This window comes from Acomys russatus, chromosome 2 (genome assembly GCF_903995435.1).
Source record: "Acomys russatus chromosome 2, mAcoRus1.1, whole genome shotgun sequence".
In the NCBI taxonomy this organism is placed as follows: domain Eukaryota; kingdom Metazoa; phylum Chordata; class Mammalia; order Rodentia; family Muridae; genus Acomys; species Acomys russatus.
The window spans coordinates 68,643,916-68,661,385 of record NC_067138.1 but is presented as its reverse complement, the minus strand read 5'-3'; the positions used below and the strand labels follow the sequence as shown (position 1 = coordinate 68,661,385).

The window sequence follows — 17,470 nt, the reverse complement described above, 5'->3', positions numbered from 1 at the left end:
GGTACTGTTTGAAAAGTTTAGAAACTAACCTAAGAGGAGGCCATACACCAAGGTTTTTGGTTTTTGGTTTTTGGGTTTTGGTTTTTCTCCATGCCCTTGTAAGCGAAGAGGGAACAAGACGAAAATGCACCATGCAGGGAGTCCACCAAAGCTCTGCAAGAGGCTTGGCGCTGGGGTGAGCGCAGGAGGGGCCCCGGGCTGGCCGAGGTGGGTGTGTCTGATGTGGAGGGTTGGGGGAGAGTGCCGGGAAGGTACTGAATGGGAGGCTTAGGCTCCCCTCACCGCCCCCCTTCCCCGACCTGCAGCAGCGCGGGAAGTTCAGTGAATGATTGGGGGAGGGGACCACAGGAGGCAGGGACGCTGCGGGTGCCACGCAGGTAAGGAGAGCGGCTGGGGTACGACTCCTAGGAGTGCGGGGAGTTGCTGACTTGTGCAACGTGGATGGGGCAGAAAGCGCCGGAAGGCGGAGAGGCAAGGAAGCTGGCACCCGCACCGCTTTCTCGGCCGCTTGCCCGCTCCCAGAGCCCGGGAAGTCAGTACTGGGCTGGCAGTGACGCCCTAGGAATTGTGACTCTTGTCCCCGAGCGCTGCGCTGCTCTCCCTAGCCTGCAGGCAGTAGCCCGGTGAGGCTTGGGTTGGGCTGGCCGGGGCGCTGCGCGTACGGAGGAGCTGGACCTAGCAGGTAAAGGAGGACGGCTGGGTTTCCCCCGGCGCGGGTGGCGACGGCCCAGCCTCCCATCGGCTCGGTCGGCTCGCGCTGTCCCACCACCCGCGGCTTTGTAGCCAACCGTGCGCGTGAGCGCCTATGAGTGCGCGCGCCCGACCGCGGGCCTGGAGTGGGTGGGTGTGCGCGCGTGTGTGAGGCCGCCTGCAGGAGGCGAGGCTGCCCTGGCCTCCCGCACCAGCCAGTGGAACCTAGCCCGGAGGGAAGTCGCCTCAGCCGCCCCGGTGGCCCTCCTGCCCTTTGGCCAGGTCAGTGCTCCCCAAGATCCGTCGGAGTGACACGTAGGTTGTCTCCTGTTGGTTACCTGGGTCTGGTTGGGGCCGCGAGAGGGCTGGCGAGGGGCGCTCCAAGTTCCTTAGTGCCGCGTCCCGGAGGACTTAGATGGCCCTAGTGTTCCCGTGTCCCGCGCTCAGCTCACCGCTCACCAGTGACTTTGTGGTCCCTTGAATCTAAGGAATTTAAAAGTGTCCGCGAGGCTGCCCGAGGCTTAGCCGGTACCTGGGAAATGTAAGTTAGGGGAAGGACCTGGCTTTGCGTGGATGGATTGATGGTTGTTTGCTCCTGTCGGGAGAGTTGACTGTGGATGGCTTTAAACTTTTGGCTTGTTTTTCTTTGCTGCCATTTGGCCTTTGATGTGAGGCACTCAGGGCTTGTTGCTGCTTCCAGGCTGGGGCCCTAGACTGTCTCTTTTCTCAGTCCTTCTTTCTTCCTCTCGAGTTTTCTTCCTTCCTTCCTTTTGCTTGCGTTTCTTTTTCTTTTTAGTTGAAATATACGGCGCTTTCTTCCATGTGGGTTTCTAGCGAGTGCTGGCTTGTGAAAAGTTTCACTCTTAAGCCATACCCATCCTCATAGATAGCTATTGCTAACCAAGGACTAGGAGAGGAGCCAACATTTGGCATAAAGGCCCTGTGCACCACAGGCAGCTGTATGAACACACAGCTGTAATAAGTGTTTAGTTTCTGCCCTTGGCTCTTCACACGCAGCCTCCAGGGCTCTAAGTATACGAAAGCGGTAATTTTATTTTACTTTATTTTATTTTATTTTCCACTTTTCTTTGGTTTTGAGTGTGAATCTGAAGGGGAAAAATGTAGAAAGAGAGGGAAGCAATTTGAGGCAGAAAGGGGCCTGGTCATCTGAGCCCCCTTGTGCGCAGCGTCCCCTAGCGGTACAACCTGAGCCGAGTCCGGGCTCCTGGTTTTGGCGTCCTCATCACGGGAATGAAGGGGTGGGATGATCTTTGCTGTCTTCTTCCTAATACCTGGGAGCTGCTGGTAGGTGATCCCTCCATGATAGGATAGTTGAAGTTGAAGAAGGAAAATGGGCAAGAGTTAGTCTAGTGGAGAAATAAGGGGAGGGCGACAGAGAGAAAATGGAATTAAAGAAACCTATCAGAAAGGCGATGCTCAAGGGAAGGAACTTGAGCCAGAGTTGGTTTTCTCTAGTTTCTTTCTTTCTTTGCTCACGAGGGGACCGACAAAACTTTCTTTTCCTGCCATCCATATTATTACAAACCAGCGAGACTGCTTAAATCTGACATCAGGTTTAAGTGATCCTTGTGGCCTGACCTTTTCTAGGCATCACCCGCCCACCGGCCCATCTTGCCCTTTGCATGCTCAGCTCCGGGCAGCTGCTGTGGCCATCTAAAGCTCAGCCTTACTGTGAGTGAGGGAGAGAAAAAAAAAAATCACAGAAGTGGGAATTTAAGCGGCGGCAGCATTTTAGAGACTTCTGTTTTCATTCAAAGCGTTTCCCAGAATGTATTTGATTTTGTTTTTCAGATTGTATCTTAGATGTCGGCTTTTACAGAGTCTATTGTTTGACCTAGTGGGAGCATTCAGGGGAAGAATAAATCCTAGTCACTGAGTCTTTGAGTGTACAATAATATTCAGCCTGAAATTTGTGTTTGCAAGGAGAAAGGATCACTTCTGATGCTTGGCATAAGAAGTTGTACTCTGAACAGAATGCACCATGCGGATTTTGCTGGGAGGCTACAATTATTTGGCTCACAATGTCTTTATAAGTTTAGCTTGAGGTTGAGTTTTTAATGTCTGTGCTTAACGTGTGGCCACCCACCCTCAGTCTCTCCCTCCTTTGCTCCTTCCCTCTCTTCCTTCCTTCCCCCTGTATCCCACCCTCGTCTCCTCCACTCCGCCCCTCTTTCCTCCTTGCATCCCTACCCCCTCCATCTCTACCCTGCTTCTTTCCTTCCCTTTCTCTCACATCCCTTTCTTCCTTCATTCCTTCCTCTCTCCCTTCCTTGGTATCCTCATGCCTACACATGTGAGGGATGTGATTCGCTTATGTCATAAAGCTGTCGCACAAGTCAGTTCTGGCTTTGCTAAGTAAGCATCTTCTATCTGGTTTCTTACTCTTCGCAGAGGACGGTAATTCCAAAGCCTCTGCTGTGTTAGTGTTGGAATATGTTAGGGATGTGTTCGAATGGTGGGAGAGAAAAGAGAAGAATTTAATTCAACAAGCAGCCATTGGACTCTTGTAACAGATGGGAAGATGATGAAAAAAAAAAGAGTTCTAGTAAGAGCTGAAGTGCGGAAGTGGGGGAATACAGATATCTGTGGTGTAGACAGAGAAGCGTGTGTGTGTGTGTGTGTGTGTGTGTGTGTGTGTGTGTGTGTTACTGCCTCACTGTGTGGTGACAGAGACGTCTTGAGAACTTTGGCAGGCTGTGGAGCGGAACCTGAAATTCCAACTGTGGTGCGGAGACAAATAGCTTGAAGAATGGTGTGTGCCTTAAAAGATCAACAGGGACAGTGGGTGTCCTTGGTGATGAAGGAGGCCAGGATGCCACTCTAAGGAGGTATGGCTCATCATTATTTGAAGACCTCAAGTCATACCGCTTAGCAGAACAAAGGCGAAATGTTTGAGGAATGATTGAATGTGTGTCCTCTTACATTCCATTGTAAGCTCACAGCTACTAAGTTGTGAGGACCCACTGCCAGTGTACTATATGTTGTTAGAAAAACCTTCTAGAACAATCTGTGTGTCATTTCTTCGCCCCCCCCCACCCATTCCATAGGATAGCTTCCTTTTGGGAAACTTAATTTGGTAGAAATGGATGAGGCTCATGGGTCACACAGGAAGCTTGCTGGCTAATGCTAACTTAAATAGGACTATTCTCCAGGGAGCTGGCATTCTTGACCCTGTTTATATTATACATAGTGTCTTAGCCACAGAGTGGAATGTGTGTAGTACAGACCAGGGAGCAGGACTATTACTGCAGGAATAGGGTTAAGGCTTCCTTTAAAGGCCTGTGGGCGGGGCGGTGGTGGGCAGTGGTAAAGCCCTAAGAATCCCCTATGGAGTTTAACTTCCAATACTCCAATACATGCTCCTTGCTCAGTCTTATAGAGTAATAGGTACTGATTTTATTTTATTTTTTCATTTCTGAGGCAGTTAGCCCATTATATCTCAGGGAGAATCTTGTTGGAATTCCTTTGGGAGAGTGCAGGACCCCTCTCCTGCCTTCTGCCTATGTGTGGCTGGTGAAAATGGATGAGTTTTCAGCTACATGTCAAGCGGATTTGGGTAAAGACTTTGAATTACCCTTGAGTCTAGAGATGCCTGGCTGCTAACGAGACACCATTAAATAAAATTTGGTTAGCATTTTATTGTCTTCTGGATAGAATTTAAATGCATGATCCTCTTAGTTGCTTTTAATTTGTTTACTTATTTTTTTTTTTTTTAATCTTCTGTAAGGAATGGGGACTTAGTTTGGCATGGTTTAAAAAAATCAACTAGTTCATTAATTTGGGGAACCAAGGCTGATGGACTTTATTTTAGGATTTCTTATAAGGTCACTTTTTGGTGAGTGGTGGATTATATTGACATTTCTTGGCCTGTTGTCTCAGTAAGTTAGTGCATTTACAGTATAGCATTAATTCTTACACTACGCTTGCAAGCATAGGTGATGGGGACCCTCTCTTCTGCCACCCACCAGTGCTATGGACACGTTAACCCTGATGTTTGCATGCAAGTCAGGGCTTCTTTTTCCCCTTCTGCAAATGAAAGGGAACTATTTTAATGCGTCTGTGGATTTAGGTTATAATTTATTTTCTTTTTGTGGTACTGTTTTTAAAAAAGTGATATAATGACAGGGCAGACTCTTAGCTTTAGTCCACTGCTAAAACAAACATGTACGAGCCTGAGTGGGGTAGGTCAGGGCGTGCTTGCGGAAGCACAGAAATAAAGAAAAATGCTTTCAGAGCCAGCCTCTTCCTCCAGAGAAGGAGAAAGCTTGGCTGGTAGCATGTGGCTTTGGATCTCTGCTTAGGTTGTAACTGTCATTTAAAGGACATTTTGTCTGTTGTGGACATTCTGTGTGCCCATGACTCGAGAGGTGCCAGGCTCACTGAGGGGTGCAGCAGGGAACCATTCTCCTCAGCGAGTTTGCCTCCCTCTGCCTTTTCATTTACCCGAGGCCTCCCCCTTTTCTTCCCGTTGTGCCAGGCTAGCCCAAACTATGAAACCCAGCCTGGCCTCTGACTCACAGCAGACCATTCCTGCCTCAACATCCAATCTGTTTGGATGAACTACCACCTTACCTGAGTTTCCAACCCCCCTCCTTTTTTTTTTTTTTTTTTTTTTTCATTATCTAAGTTTGAAACAATGGTCTAGATTAGTCTTGTGGTCAGCCTGCTACAATCAGGTTTCTTTTCCTGTGTCCCAGTGATTCTCCCAACTCTTTAGTAAATTTCTGGCCCAATAAAAGATAGTTTTGGCTCTTTAGAAGGAGATGGACTTGAGGCAGCGAAAGCAAGATCTGCTCAAGCTGGTAGTGGTGTCACTGACCACTGATGCATCTAGGCCTCGGGCTGAGTACCAGGGATGTACTGAACAGACATGAACAGAAATGAACAAGCCAGGGCCCCTGGAGAGCACTCTCAATGCTGGACTCCTGGTACTATGGGAACATCAAAGTCAAAGGTGCAGGGGACACCGACACTGGGCTTTCCAACTCAAAGGTCAAGACCATGGAAGTGGAGATGTGGAAGATCTGCAAGGAACCATGGGAGATTAGTACGTGGAAGGACCCTAGGAGATAAACCAAGCCCAAAGGGGATCAAACTGGAGGGAGTCAGATGGCCTCTAGAGGTTTGGTTAAGTCAAAGGGCTTTTCTTTTTACATCTGTGAAACAGGAACAGGCACTGATAGTATCTGCTTCCCAAGTCCAGTTTCTATTCTCACTGGCCCCTCAATACAACCGAATATGGCTCGTTCATGGTCAGTAGGGTTTAAAAAAAAATGTTCACCCACAGGTGGGGGGCAGGTGGAAACAAAGCATGTAAGTAAGGCCTTCTCTGTTGTGGAGATGGAATTTCATCATTCAAGTCTCTCCCCCCAACCTCTCTCTCTCTTACACACACACACACACACACACACACACACACACACACACACACACCAGTATCTCACTGTGTAGCCCAGGCTGGCCTTCCTGGGTCAGGGATCCCCGCCATACACCACCACACCCCTTTCTGCTTTCTGTCCTATTATGTGAACTGAAGTTTTTCTGAAATGCCTTCAGTTGCAGAGGACAACGTTTGAACCATCTTTCCATTTCAGCCCTTTCTTCCAAGGCCCATCGGTGTTTTCCCTTCAGCAAAGGAACAGGAGCCTGGTATCCAGGCCTTCATTTTATAAACTTGAAGCAGTTCACCAGGATTTACCTGGGAATTGTAAAAAACAGAGCCAGACACCGCCATGTCTTGTCTGTTGCCTTGGCTTGCTTCCATTTCCGTCTGGATATTCCTACTCTTGACTTGTGAGCGTCTCTGGTCAGTTCATGGCTGTCTTCCTAGAAAATCAAGAGTCTGGTGTTTGACTTTTAAGGTCTTGTTGAGATCGCTTAAGGATACAAACATTATAGAAAGCATTCAGCCAGAAGAGCGGCACTGTATTCATTTGTAGATGGTTTTTTGTAGTGATCCAAACAGTACACACATGTGTGTGAAGTAAAAGACTGAAGCCACTGTCGCTTCAGTTGCCTATCTGGGGTAACTAACTTGTCATTAATTTATTCTAAGATCTTCTATTCTTGGCCTTTGCTCGCCTAAGCCTTGTACACTGCATATGCTTGTTTGCATACATGGGTGTATGGTTATATATTCGTGTGTAATCGTGCTGGAATGTTTCTATTTGTCTCTGTTGTCCCTTGTCTTAGCCAGGCTGTACCAGAGGCTGCCAGCAAAGGTGACAAGCAGAAGCCAGAAGAGCCTTCATGGATCTTCTTGAATACAGCCTGACTTCCTTCAATAAAGAGTTCTTGTCAGCGATCGGAATGCTTGTTATGAAGGGGGAAACAGAAAACCATTTCCAGCTGTGTGACAGCTAAGATGAATAATGCCATGGCAGGGCGTGTTCTTTCCACAAGGGCTCTGCTGCCCCTGGGTCTCAAGCAAGGGGTGGGGGGAGGGGCATTCGGGAGCCCATGCTAGGCATCTGTGAGCCTTTTGTTAGGTAGAAAAAGAGTGTGGACTGGAGGAGACAGGTAGAGTTACTCATTATAGGCAAGTTTCCCTGTAGGGAGCATTAAGCAAAGATTGCCTCCCCCACCTCCTCAGAAGGCTAATCAGGGCAGGATAAGGGTGGTGTGTTCTCACAATGGAGCAACACAGCCCAGCTAAAGCAAAGTTGCCTTTTGTCAAGGGGTTGCTTGCCTCCTTCGACTCTTGATTTGTTGGGGAAAGGATTATTGTCATGCCAAGAAATGAAGCGTTCATTCCACCCAGCTCTTTACTGCGGCTCCAGCGAGCAGCCCTTGCCTTCCTTGCTGAGTAGACATAGACAAAAAAAAAAAAAAAAAAAAAGAGTTCAAAGGCCAGGGCAGGCTGACTGACTTCTCTGACTCAGCAGCACCTGCTTTCTAGTCATTTTGTATCTGTGAGCCTGTCAGTTAACCTCCATGCATCTGATAGCGTAGAGTAGTCTGGGTCCTCACGCATGGCTGAGAAGACTTAGGAAGAAAGAGAAAGAAAAATTAAACGGCAGCCAAAAAGGCACGGGTCTCACTCTCAATTAGATTGTAAACATGGAAAGACATGGTCAAAGATGACTCAGATCGGGCAGCCCAGTGATAAATACTCCAAACCAAAGTTTACGCAGAGTTCTCTGCGCTCTTCTGAGGGTGGAGGAGTTGATTGGCACGTCAGCTGGATGCAGGAGTCAGGCCCATGCCTAAGAGTCAGAAGGAAGGGCCCAGAAGGAATGAATGTGAGTGACAGGCTTGGGGAAGATGCCTGGAGTATACGGCTTCTGGCAAATCCTGCTGGGGTGCACGGGGCCGGTCTTGACCGGAAGTAAGCTGGTCACTGTGACGCCGTTACCAGATGAGACGATGGGACATGAGATAGTTGTGGTGAAGTTTGTTGGTTCTAGACATGTCTCAAACTACACAGAAAGGTGTTCTCTTGGCAGCTGGAAATCTGAGTTTGAAGCTTACTGCAGAAGACAGAGCTTGCCGTGTTTAGGGATACTCAATACACGGAACATTATTGTATGGAAGCATCGTTCAGATGTATGTGGTGAACTAGTGAGAAGGATATATTCAAGGCTGGCATGTGGCTCAGTTGGTGAAGTGTTCGCCTAGCACACAGGTAGCCCTGGGCTGGATACCCGGAATCACGTAGACGTAGGCGTGATGGTGGGTGTAAGGTCGATGTAGGAGAATTTCTGAGAGTTCAGGGCCAGTCTGGCCTACACAACCCTGTCTGCTAAACGAAAATCCACAATAGTGCTTTAACTGGGACAAGATATAATTTTGGTCTTTAAGTGTTTTTCTCTGGCGGAGAGCTGGACTTAGGCAGGCATTCCTCGAGGATCCGTGATGGCTTCTCTTCATGGGATGGTTCTGGGTTGATGCGTAAGAAATAGTAGGTGGGTCTGGTGGCTTAGGCCTGCAGTCCAGCAGCTTGGGAGGCCAAAACAGCAGGATCACGAGCTAAGGGCCTTCCTACGTCCTGAAAATAAAATATCTCATGTTAAATTTCCGTTGTTGGGGTAAAGTTCAAATGGTGGATTGAGTTCAGAGCAAGCCTAGGCAACTTAGAGGAAGTCCCACAATAAAAAGTTTAAATAGGATCAAGGAGACAGTTCAGCGGTAGAGCAATTGCCTAGCCACGTGTGAGGCCCTAGACAGCCCCCAAACTAAACCCAAACCCCAAACAGGAAATGGTGTGGATTTTGGCAGGATGTTCCCGTGTGGTGAACAGAACCCCCCACCCCCACCCCAACAATCCTTTCTAGTTATGATTGTCTTAAAAATACTCTTAAAATTGTTGGGAGATTAGTGGTGATTTGGGGGCTAAGAAGAGAAACAAAGACAGTTTTAATTAGCTGTGCAACTTGCTGTGGGACTCGCGTTGTTACTGTGACTAAGAAAGGGTGATTTGAATCTCCAGAGGAACTTGGAAATCCCAGGAGCCTAAAGAGCACCCTAAGAAACTCCAATATGGCTCCATGGAGGTTCCAGAAAAAAAATGAGTCAAGTTACTCTAAGTTTTAACTGCTCGATTTGAGGTAAACAGTGGGGCCTGTTCCTGCTCTGTTGTTTACCTGGATTTTAAAACAAAACAAAACTTTTTACTGATCAAAATTTTATTTCTACTGAAGATTATTATGTTTTCATGTCTTTGACAAAGTTTGATAGAACTAGGATAATTTCTTGTTTACTTTTTAAAGCTGTTATGACTCTTTTCTTTTATTATTTAAGTAATTTATTCAGATTACATCTCAGTTGTTAACCCCTCACTTGTATCTTCCCCTTCCCCCTCCCCCCCTCTTTCACCCTATTCCCCTTCCCTAGGTCTGTGACAGAGGGGACCTCCTCCCCTACTATAAGATCACACACAGCCTATCAGGTCTCTTCCTGGTAGCCTGCTCATTCTTCTTCTGAGTGTCTCCAGGTCTCCCCACCAAGGGGAAGTGGTCAAATAAGGGGCACCAGAGTTCATGTCCAAGTCAGTCCCTGCTCTCCACACAATTGTGGAGAATGAGCTGTCCATTGGCTAGATCTGAACAGGGGTTCTAGGTTTACTGCATGCATTGTGCTTGGTTGGTACAGCTGTTTGAGCTGACCCTGCCTGGGTCTAGATCCCCTAGACTTGATGGTTTACTTGTAGGATTCTAGGACCCTCTGGATCCTTCTGTTTCTCCATTCTTCCTTACCTCTCTCACCTGAAGTCCCAATAGGAAGTCCTAGTATCTATCCCAATCTCTGGCTAAGTGAAGACTTTAGGGGACACCTCTGTTGGGCTAGTGTCTAATTATAATTGAGTATATGCCATGTGAGTCTTTCTGGGTCTGGGTGAACTCACTCAGGATGATCATTTCTAGTCCCACCCATTTGCCTGCAAATTTCAGGATTTCCTTATGATTATTTAAGCACATGCTTATATGACTTTGTAGAGAAAGCGGTGCACACGTTTTGGAATCTTTGGGGTGGATAGGACATTTAGCTGTAGTCTCACCACTCAGCAATGTGTTCCTGATGCTGGCTAACATCTGTAATCCTGGCACCTGGAAGGCGGCGGCAGGAGTATCAGGGGTTTAAGGTCATCCTCAGCCACATACCAAATTTGAGCCCAACCTGGGCTGAATGGTTTCCCAAACCCAAATCCAAACCAGACTGACTCATTATGTTTTGGAATCATTTCTTGCAGTCCTTAAAATATTAGGGCCTACTGAATATTTAATAGCTCTTTACTTTGTAGCTAAACTGTCTGTGCAACCCATTAACATATTTCGTGTTAAATTTCTAACAACGGGGTAATAATCACTACATGTGATATGCTTCATGTTTAATCATCACCTCTTATCTCTGCTGACTTCTTTTTAGTCTCCTCGGCTGCAAGCTGCTTCGTCCTTTATCCCTCCTCTAGACAATCTCCACACCTGAGCTTATCTACACAAGGGCTGTGGCTTCCAGGGCTTTCTGCCTCGAAGTTTTTCTCCCCAGGTATTGAAATGCTTGCTCTCATCACGTCTTCCCTCAAAGCTCACCGCCTTCTCAGTGACGCCTTCCCTAGCTCCTGCCTGTAGAACTAAATGATCTTTCCTGTGTGTCAAGCTTGCCTCATGGTCCCTTCTTCATTGTGCTTCTGACTTCTTAGATGAGGAAATGTTTTAAAAACATTCTCATTTTGCCAGGCGGTGGTGGCGCACGCCTTTAATTCTTAGCACTTGGGAGGCAGAGGCAGGCAGATGGCTGTGAGTTTGAGGCCGGCCTGGTCTACAAAGTGAGTCTAGGAAAGCCAAGGTGTCTCAAAAACAAAACAAAACCAAAACCAAAAAAAAAAAAAAAAAAAAAAAAAAAAATTCTCATTTTGTTTTCTGTGGTCTCCTCGATGTTTAGTACAATGCACTGCACACGGCAGGGACTTTTTTTTTTTTTTTTTAAAATAAAATGTTGAACGAATTTAATTATGATAAGTACCTGAATAAAAAATGTAATTGTGGCAACTAAGTATGCCTAGAATAAAGAAGATACAGTCTTGCTGTCATGAAAGGAGGAGATGGACTTTGGGGCACTCACTGTGTTGGGGTGGAGAAGGACAGTGGATGAGTTAGGACTGACATTGTTTCTGAGATGGATGAAAATGTGTCTATAACTCAGAGGGTTAGCTGAAATAACTGAAAATGAGACGGAGGGTGGGGAGGAAAGGAAGGCTGAAGACAAAGAAAGGCTGGTTCCTGAAAAAGGAAATGGAACTCGTGTTTTTGTTTTCTTAAGTTGAAATTCAGTCATTTGTTTTAAATGACAAAATTATGTAAGGATAGACATTTGTTTGTCTCTTTGTATTTTTGATGGATAGTGATTCATTTTAAGCAGTTTTGAAATTGTTTGCAGTATTTTTATTTTAATTTTTCCTCACTTTTGAGGGAGGAGGGATTTTCCATTTAAAAGTGGAATTTAAGCACACAGAAGTAGTTAAACTCGATGTACGGTAGCTCTGTGGACTGTAAGCCCAAATTCTCTGTTTTATGTGATTGCTATTTGCTGTGAGATGTAAAACAGTACAGAGAGGATAGGCATTCTCTTTGGCAGTCTTCATGGAGGTTGCTTTGGGAGGCTCAGCTGGACACACCTGGAGATCGCTTTATCTTAGATTCTCATGTGTGAGGACTTTCCATGGTTCGTTTTGTTGATTCTTATAAGTGAATATGGATTTTTATAGCTTTTATTTCTTGTGGATTAAGGTTTCTGTTTCCCAAATGCTTAAAGGGAAGCTGCTTTTCTGTGGAGGATAAGTACAATATGTATTTATTAGTTTGGCCACAGTACTAATATTTATACATTCTGTTAGCCTATCAGAACTTGGACTGTTATAGACCAATAATGCCTCTTAGTGTTTCTCTGCAATTGGTTCTCTGTTTCTCTCTCTCTGTCTCTGTCTCAAATGTCAACCACTTTCTAACAATTCCTGTGTTAAAGACATCATGTGAGATGCAGTGTAAAACAACCCTCTGAATTAGGAACTTTCTACCTTTTTGTTCAGATTGATGTTGCTAATTCTCATTGTTGTTTGTCTATGTCTGAAATGACTTCACTTAAAGGTCTGATGTAATTTTGTCGTAAATTTTTCATGTCATTTTTTAATCATATATTTGCCTGTAAGCAAGATTTAGCTCAATTTTGTCCTGAGATACCTCTTAAATAGAGAACATTGCTTTTATTGTTATATGTTATGCATGGACACATTGAATGTTAACTCTTTGTGGGGTGTGCATGTTTATGGTACATGCACATGAGTGTGTGACAGCATGTATGTGCCTGTGAACATGGATGCAGAAGCCAGAGGAGGAATTTGCTGCCTTCCTTTATCGTTATCAACCTAATTCCAGTGTGACACCTCCTCTCACTAATGTGGAAGCTTGCTTGCCATTTTGCCTTGCCTGGCTTGTGAGTTCCCAAGATACACCAGTCTCTGCTCCACAATCCTGGACTTACAAGCTTAAGCATCTGTGTCCAGCTTTTTATGTGGGTACTGGGCATTTGAACTCAGGTCTTCATGATTGCATGGCGAGTACTCCTACTCACTGAACCATTGCCCTAGCCCTTGACATTAATTCTTACTTTTGCATTTTTCTGCTTCTTAGTAAAAGACTTTATAATATCTGTAAAGACCGACCACATTATAGCACTCCCTCCGGCTGACCTCAGCTGCTCTTATAAAGCACCTGCTGTGTCTAGGCCCCTCTCCTGTCAGTGCAGAGACAACAGTAATGAATCCTCAGTTACTACTTTTCAACTGCCTGGCACACATTGAGTGTACCAGCCCCCATAACAGTTGCTGTTACTGATGGATTGATTCACATAAAATGGCTTGTACTTGATCTTAACCTGTAAAAAAGACAGTTTCATATGGTTCTAATATATTTCTTGTGCTTTTCTTCCTTTTGCTTTTGTCTTTTTTCCATGTCTTTTTTATTTGTTAGTGTTTTGGTTTTTTTTTTTTGAGGCAGGGTTTCTCTGTGTAGCCTTGGCTGTCCTGGACTTACTCTGTAGACCAGGCTGGCCTCGAACTCACAATGATCTGCCTGCCTTGGCCTCCCACGTGCTGGGATTATAGACATGTACCACCACACCTGGCTTTTCCCATGACTTGTTTGTTCTGTGCATCTGCAGCATGGTGATGTGGACACATCTAGTTTTCAGTTTTCCTAGTGATTATACGCCCATAAGCCTCTCTGTTCCCAAAGCCAATGCTCACATAATATGTTTTATTCTTAATCTGGCATCCATCAATGAATTTTGTGTTTTCTTTTCTTGCTCAATTTCCATTTTTCTTTCTTTCTTTCTTGTATACTTTTCACTTTCTAAGTAGTGTTTTCTCAAAGAAGCTTTTCAATGGGCCGCACACTACAGTGAGTTTAAAGACAGTCACGCCTTCCTACTGGAGATTGGTTTCAGGACCCCCTCTTTCCTGTAGGGTACGAAAATGCATGGGTGCTCAAGTCCCTTATGTATAATGGGACTCATCTTGCTGCATACTTTAAACCAACCCAAGATTTCTTAAATGGCCTGATAGTCTATATAAATCAATCCTATATAAATACTAGATTCGTTGTATTGCTTCGGCAAAAGTTTGAATATGTTCAGTTGAAATGTAGTAATCCACCCCCTAGTGTTTTCAATCTATGATCAGTGAGATGCCTGGGTGAACATGAGGTTTCTGCATTCTATTTTGTCATAATGTGCAGCAGTCCTGCGTGTGTCAGTATGATTAGCTGTAGTGGGGCCTGGGAGGAAAGAGGTCATCATCTCTGAAGGCACGAGGCCTACAGTCCAGTGGGAAGGAAAATGCTGACCCCTTGCTCATGGTGTATAAATCAAGGTGTAGTCAGTGCTATGACGCAGGCACAAGTGAGATTTGAGTGCGGAACCTCATTTGACATGGAGTGATTCAGGAGTTCTTGGGGAAGTCAGCGAAAGGAGCTGGGATGACTCTGCACAGGGCTAATCATCTGCATCTGCCTGCGATTGCACAGATGTGGGAGACATGAATGAGGAAAGGCAATGTTTTGTCTGATGACTTGGCCTTTTTGATGTATGTGTTACTTGGTGGAGCTTCCTGTTTGTAATGCCCCGCCCCCCCTTTCTCTCTTACTTAGCAAATTTTGTATAGGACTAGAAATGACTTGCTTTCTTCGAAATGTGTGTAGGTATTTGTTCAAACAGTTTTGCTTGAAAGCCCTTTAGCATATTGCTAATCAATAGCTAGCTAGCACGCATTGATGACTTGCTCAGTTAGAAGCTGGACAAAGCTTTGCATAGCCATGTGGTAGAAGTAGATTTGGTTGGGTTAAAAACACTACTATATAGAGTAGTTACTAATTTAATAATTGCCCATAATCTGTAGGAAATTAGAATGCCAAAGTTAAGTTTTTGATTTGTCAAGACCAGATGGTTAGCTATTGTATAGGTTCTTGGTGATTTTCACTGCTCAAAGAATTATCATTTTGCTAAGATGCTCATTTTGTATTTACATCGTTTTGCCATGGTAAAAAAAAAAATTCCACTTAATAAAAAAGACTATGTCAAGAATTAAAATATTATACAATTGGAAACCTGTAAAGCAAATTTGCGACTGAGAGACAGGAAACCAGGACCCAAGTGGCAACTCCTGCTGCCCACACGGCCATGCCCCAGCCTTTCCAAGCCTTGCCCTTCTCATCTAAATAGAGGAGTCGGTGTCGAGTCCCCACAGATCATTCCTCAGGCTTATAGTTTGGTAGCTCTGTGCTTTTACTTTGTTCTTGCCACTCAGTTTTAAAGACTCGGCTCTGTACCATTTAGTTAATCTCACCAAGAAGCTCTGTCTAAAGGTGGGAGATTTCTATGTACTTCTATCCTTCTGTGTTTTGGGAAGGGCATTTCTCTGGCGACTTTAGTTTGGCCACTTGGATTTCAAAAGTGGTTTTTCTTTTAATTGCCGGGGTTCAGAGAAGATGTTCTGATTATCTTAGATTTATCCACTGAGGCTTGCTTTAGAAAAAATGTAAAGTGTCCAAATTGTGAATTATTGACATTTTTGTAAAATCCATTGAGGAGTGAGTGGGATCAGTTCACAGAGAAGTATGAAAGAGCTGAGGAATCGGGGAGGACCGCTTTCAGGCTAGGGACTATCCCACCCACGCTTTAGCAAGCTTTCAGAGGGATGGTCTATGGATAGAATTAGCTTTATTGCATTGGAATTGACAACTGTATTGAAGTGTAACCGTGCTTACTTAAGGAGTACCACACAATAAGTGGATACTGTTGAATGATCACTCCAAAATCTGTCAAGATTGTTGTTAATACATCCAACATCTTACCTATTCGTTTATTTGGATTTGGGGGATGGTGGTTAGAATACCTATGACCCACTTTTGAGCAAATTTGAAGCGTATAAGTTTATTATTATTTTGAGACAGGGTCTCATATAGCCCAGGCTATTCTTGAACTCCCTGTTTAGGTAAGGATGACCTTGAACTCCTGATTCTCCTGCCTCTACCCGCCCCCCAGGTGCTGGTACTACAGGCATGTACTACCACGCCCACTTATAAGATAGTATTAACTATGGTCATTGTGATGCCATTGGGTCTGTCTGTAAAATGTAGCCATCTCACAACCAATAGTTAGAAGTCCCTGGAAACCATTTCCTCATTTCCCTCAACAGTGTAGCTTTTCTTACCGATGTGTTAAATCAACTGATGTAAATATGCCTAAACATCATTTTTGTCATTCAAGTCATATGGTCTTGGTCTCCCACACTCAATTCCACATTTGTTTGTTTGTTTGTTTGTTTTCGAGAGAGGGTTTCTCTGTGTAGCCTTAGCTGTCCTGGACTCGCTTTGTAGATCAAGCTGGCCTTGAACTACTCACAGTGAACTGCCTGCCTCTGCCTCCCGAACGAAGGAATTAAAGGCGTGTGTTACCATGCCTGGACAATTCCACATATTGCTAAACAAATATTTTATTATATTTCTCTTTTGTTATTTAGAAATTGAGGGGGGATAAGGCATAAGCCTCTTATTTTTATACTCACCCTAATTTCTCATTTATAATCAATATTTATTCCGGAAGTCCAGGCAGCTGAGGATTTAATGTAGTGCGTTCGGGCATATATCCTTCTGTTTGCTGTTGAGTTCGTTCTCCTTAGGATGACTGATATGTGGAAACCAGACAGATCTCTAGGCTCTCAATCTGGAACACAGGTCCCACAGTGTTTGGTATCAGAAAGAGGCATTGGTTTAGGCTAGTAATAGGCACGGGTGTCCCTTCAGGCTAGTACCAGCGATAGGTTGGACCTGGAAGTGGGTGGAGTCATGTGGCTAGTTCCGATTTACAGCAGACAATGCCAGGACAAACACAAAGCACCCTTTTGCACTGTGAAAATTCTGAGAAAGGCCTTCTGAGTAGGCCCGAGAAAAAAGCAATGTAGATGAAAGACTAAAGCTTCCTTGAAAGAAGTTATTTTTAGAATTGGAAGCAACAGGTGAAGGTCTTGGTTCCAAGCGCTCTCAACACAGAAGCGGTCCTGGGCAAAGACACTAAGGAAGGTCCCAACTGTTTAAGCTGCACTTGGCTATTTCCAAGCAGAGCGCCGCAGACCTCAAATCCTCATCCGAGTGAGTAACATTTTCCTGTCAGTAGGGATTGGAGCTCTCATGTTTTAACAGGTTACCAGTGCAGTGTGTATAGTCAAATGTATTCAACCTTTGGTATGGATACGGTTTTCACCTACCAATAGGATTGAAGCTCTGACCCCTGACATATCTGGGTTTGGTGATAGGCCTTGGGGGTAGCTGACATTAAGAGAGGTCATTGGAGTGGGGCATCAATCCAACAGGATCTTTTAGGAACAGGGAGCTTTCTCCATATGGGCTCACTGTGTACACACGGAAAGGTGCGATCAAAGTCCACAAGAGAGCCAGTCAGCCATGCTTACCCCTATTTCCAACCAGATGGATCTTTGCAAAAAATACTTGTCTGTCACTCAAGCTCCATGATCAGTGATAATATGTTAAGGCAGGCTAAGGTGACTGGTGCTCGTCATTGATTTTGACTGGGAAGAAAAGTGTTAACTCTGGCCAGTAGTTGTGGTAGATGCTAGTAGCTGGCTTTGAACTTGTTTGCACACATGAAGAATGCACATCACTTCCCTGCCTCCCCTTTCCACCCCCTTTCCTTCCATTTTAGTGATAAAATAGCCCCGTGGGTAAGTTTTTAACTAAACACACTTGAAATA

At 45.0% G+C, this 17,470-nt stretch overlaps 1 protein-coding gene across 4 annotated transcripts in view; it reads left to right on the top strand.

Annotated features, from left to right (window-relative positions):
* The first annotated feature begins 240 nt into the window (after window positions 1-240).
* Window positions 241-17,470, top strand: part of Lpar1 (lysophosphatidic acid receptor 1) — a 112,860-nt gene continuing 95,630 nt past the window's right edge. For 2 of the 4 annotated variants that reach the window (XM_051162441.1, XM_051162424.1), the window contains exon 1: window positions 847-1,005. The gene's annotated coding sequence lies outside the window, so the exon portion shown is untranslated. Of the gene's footprint in view, window positions 378-840; window positions 1,006-17,470 lie in introns of those variants that run through there. The other 2 variants (XM_051162435.1, XM_051162427.1) reach the window with 2 other exon arrangements.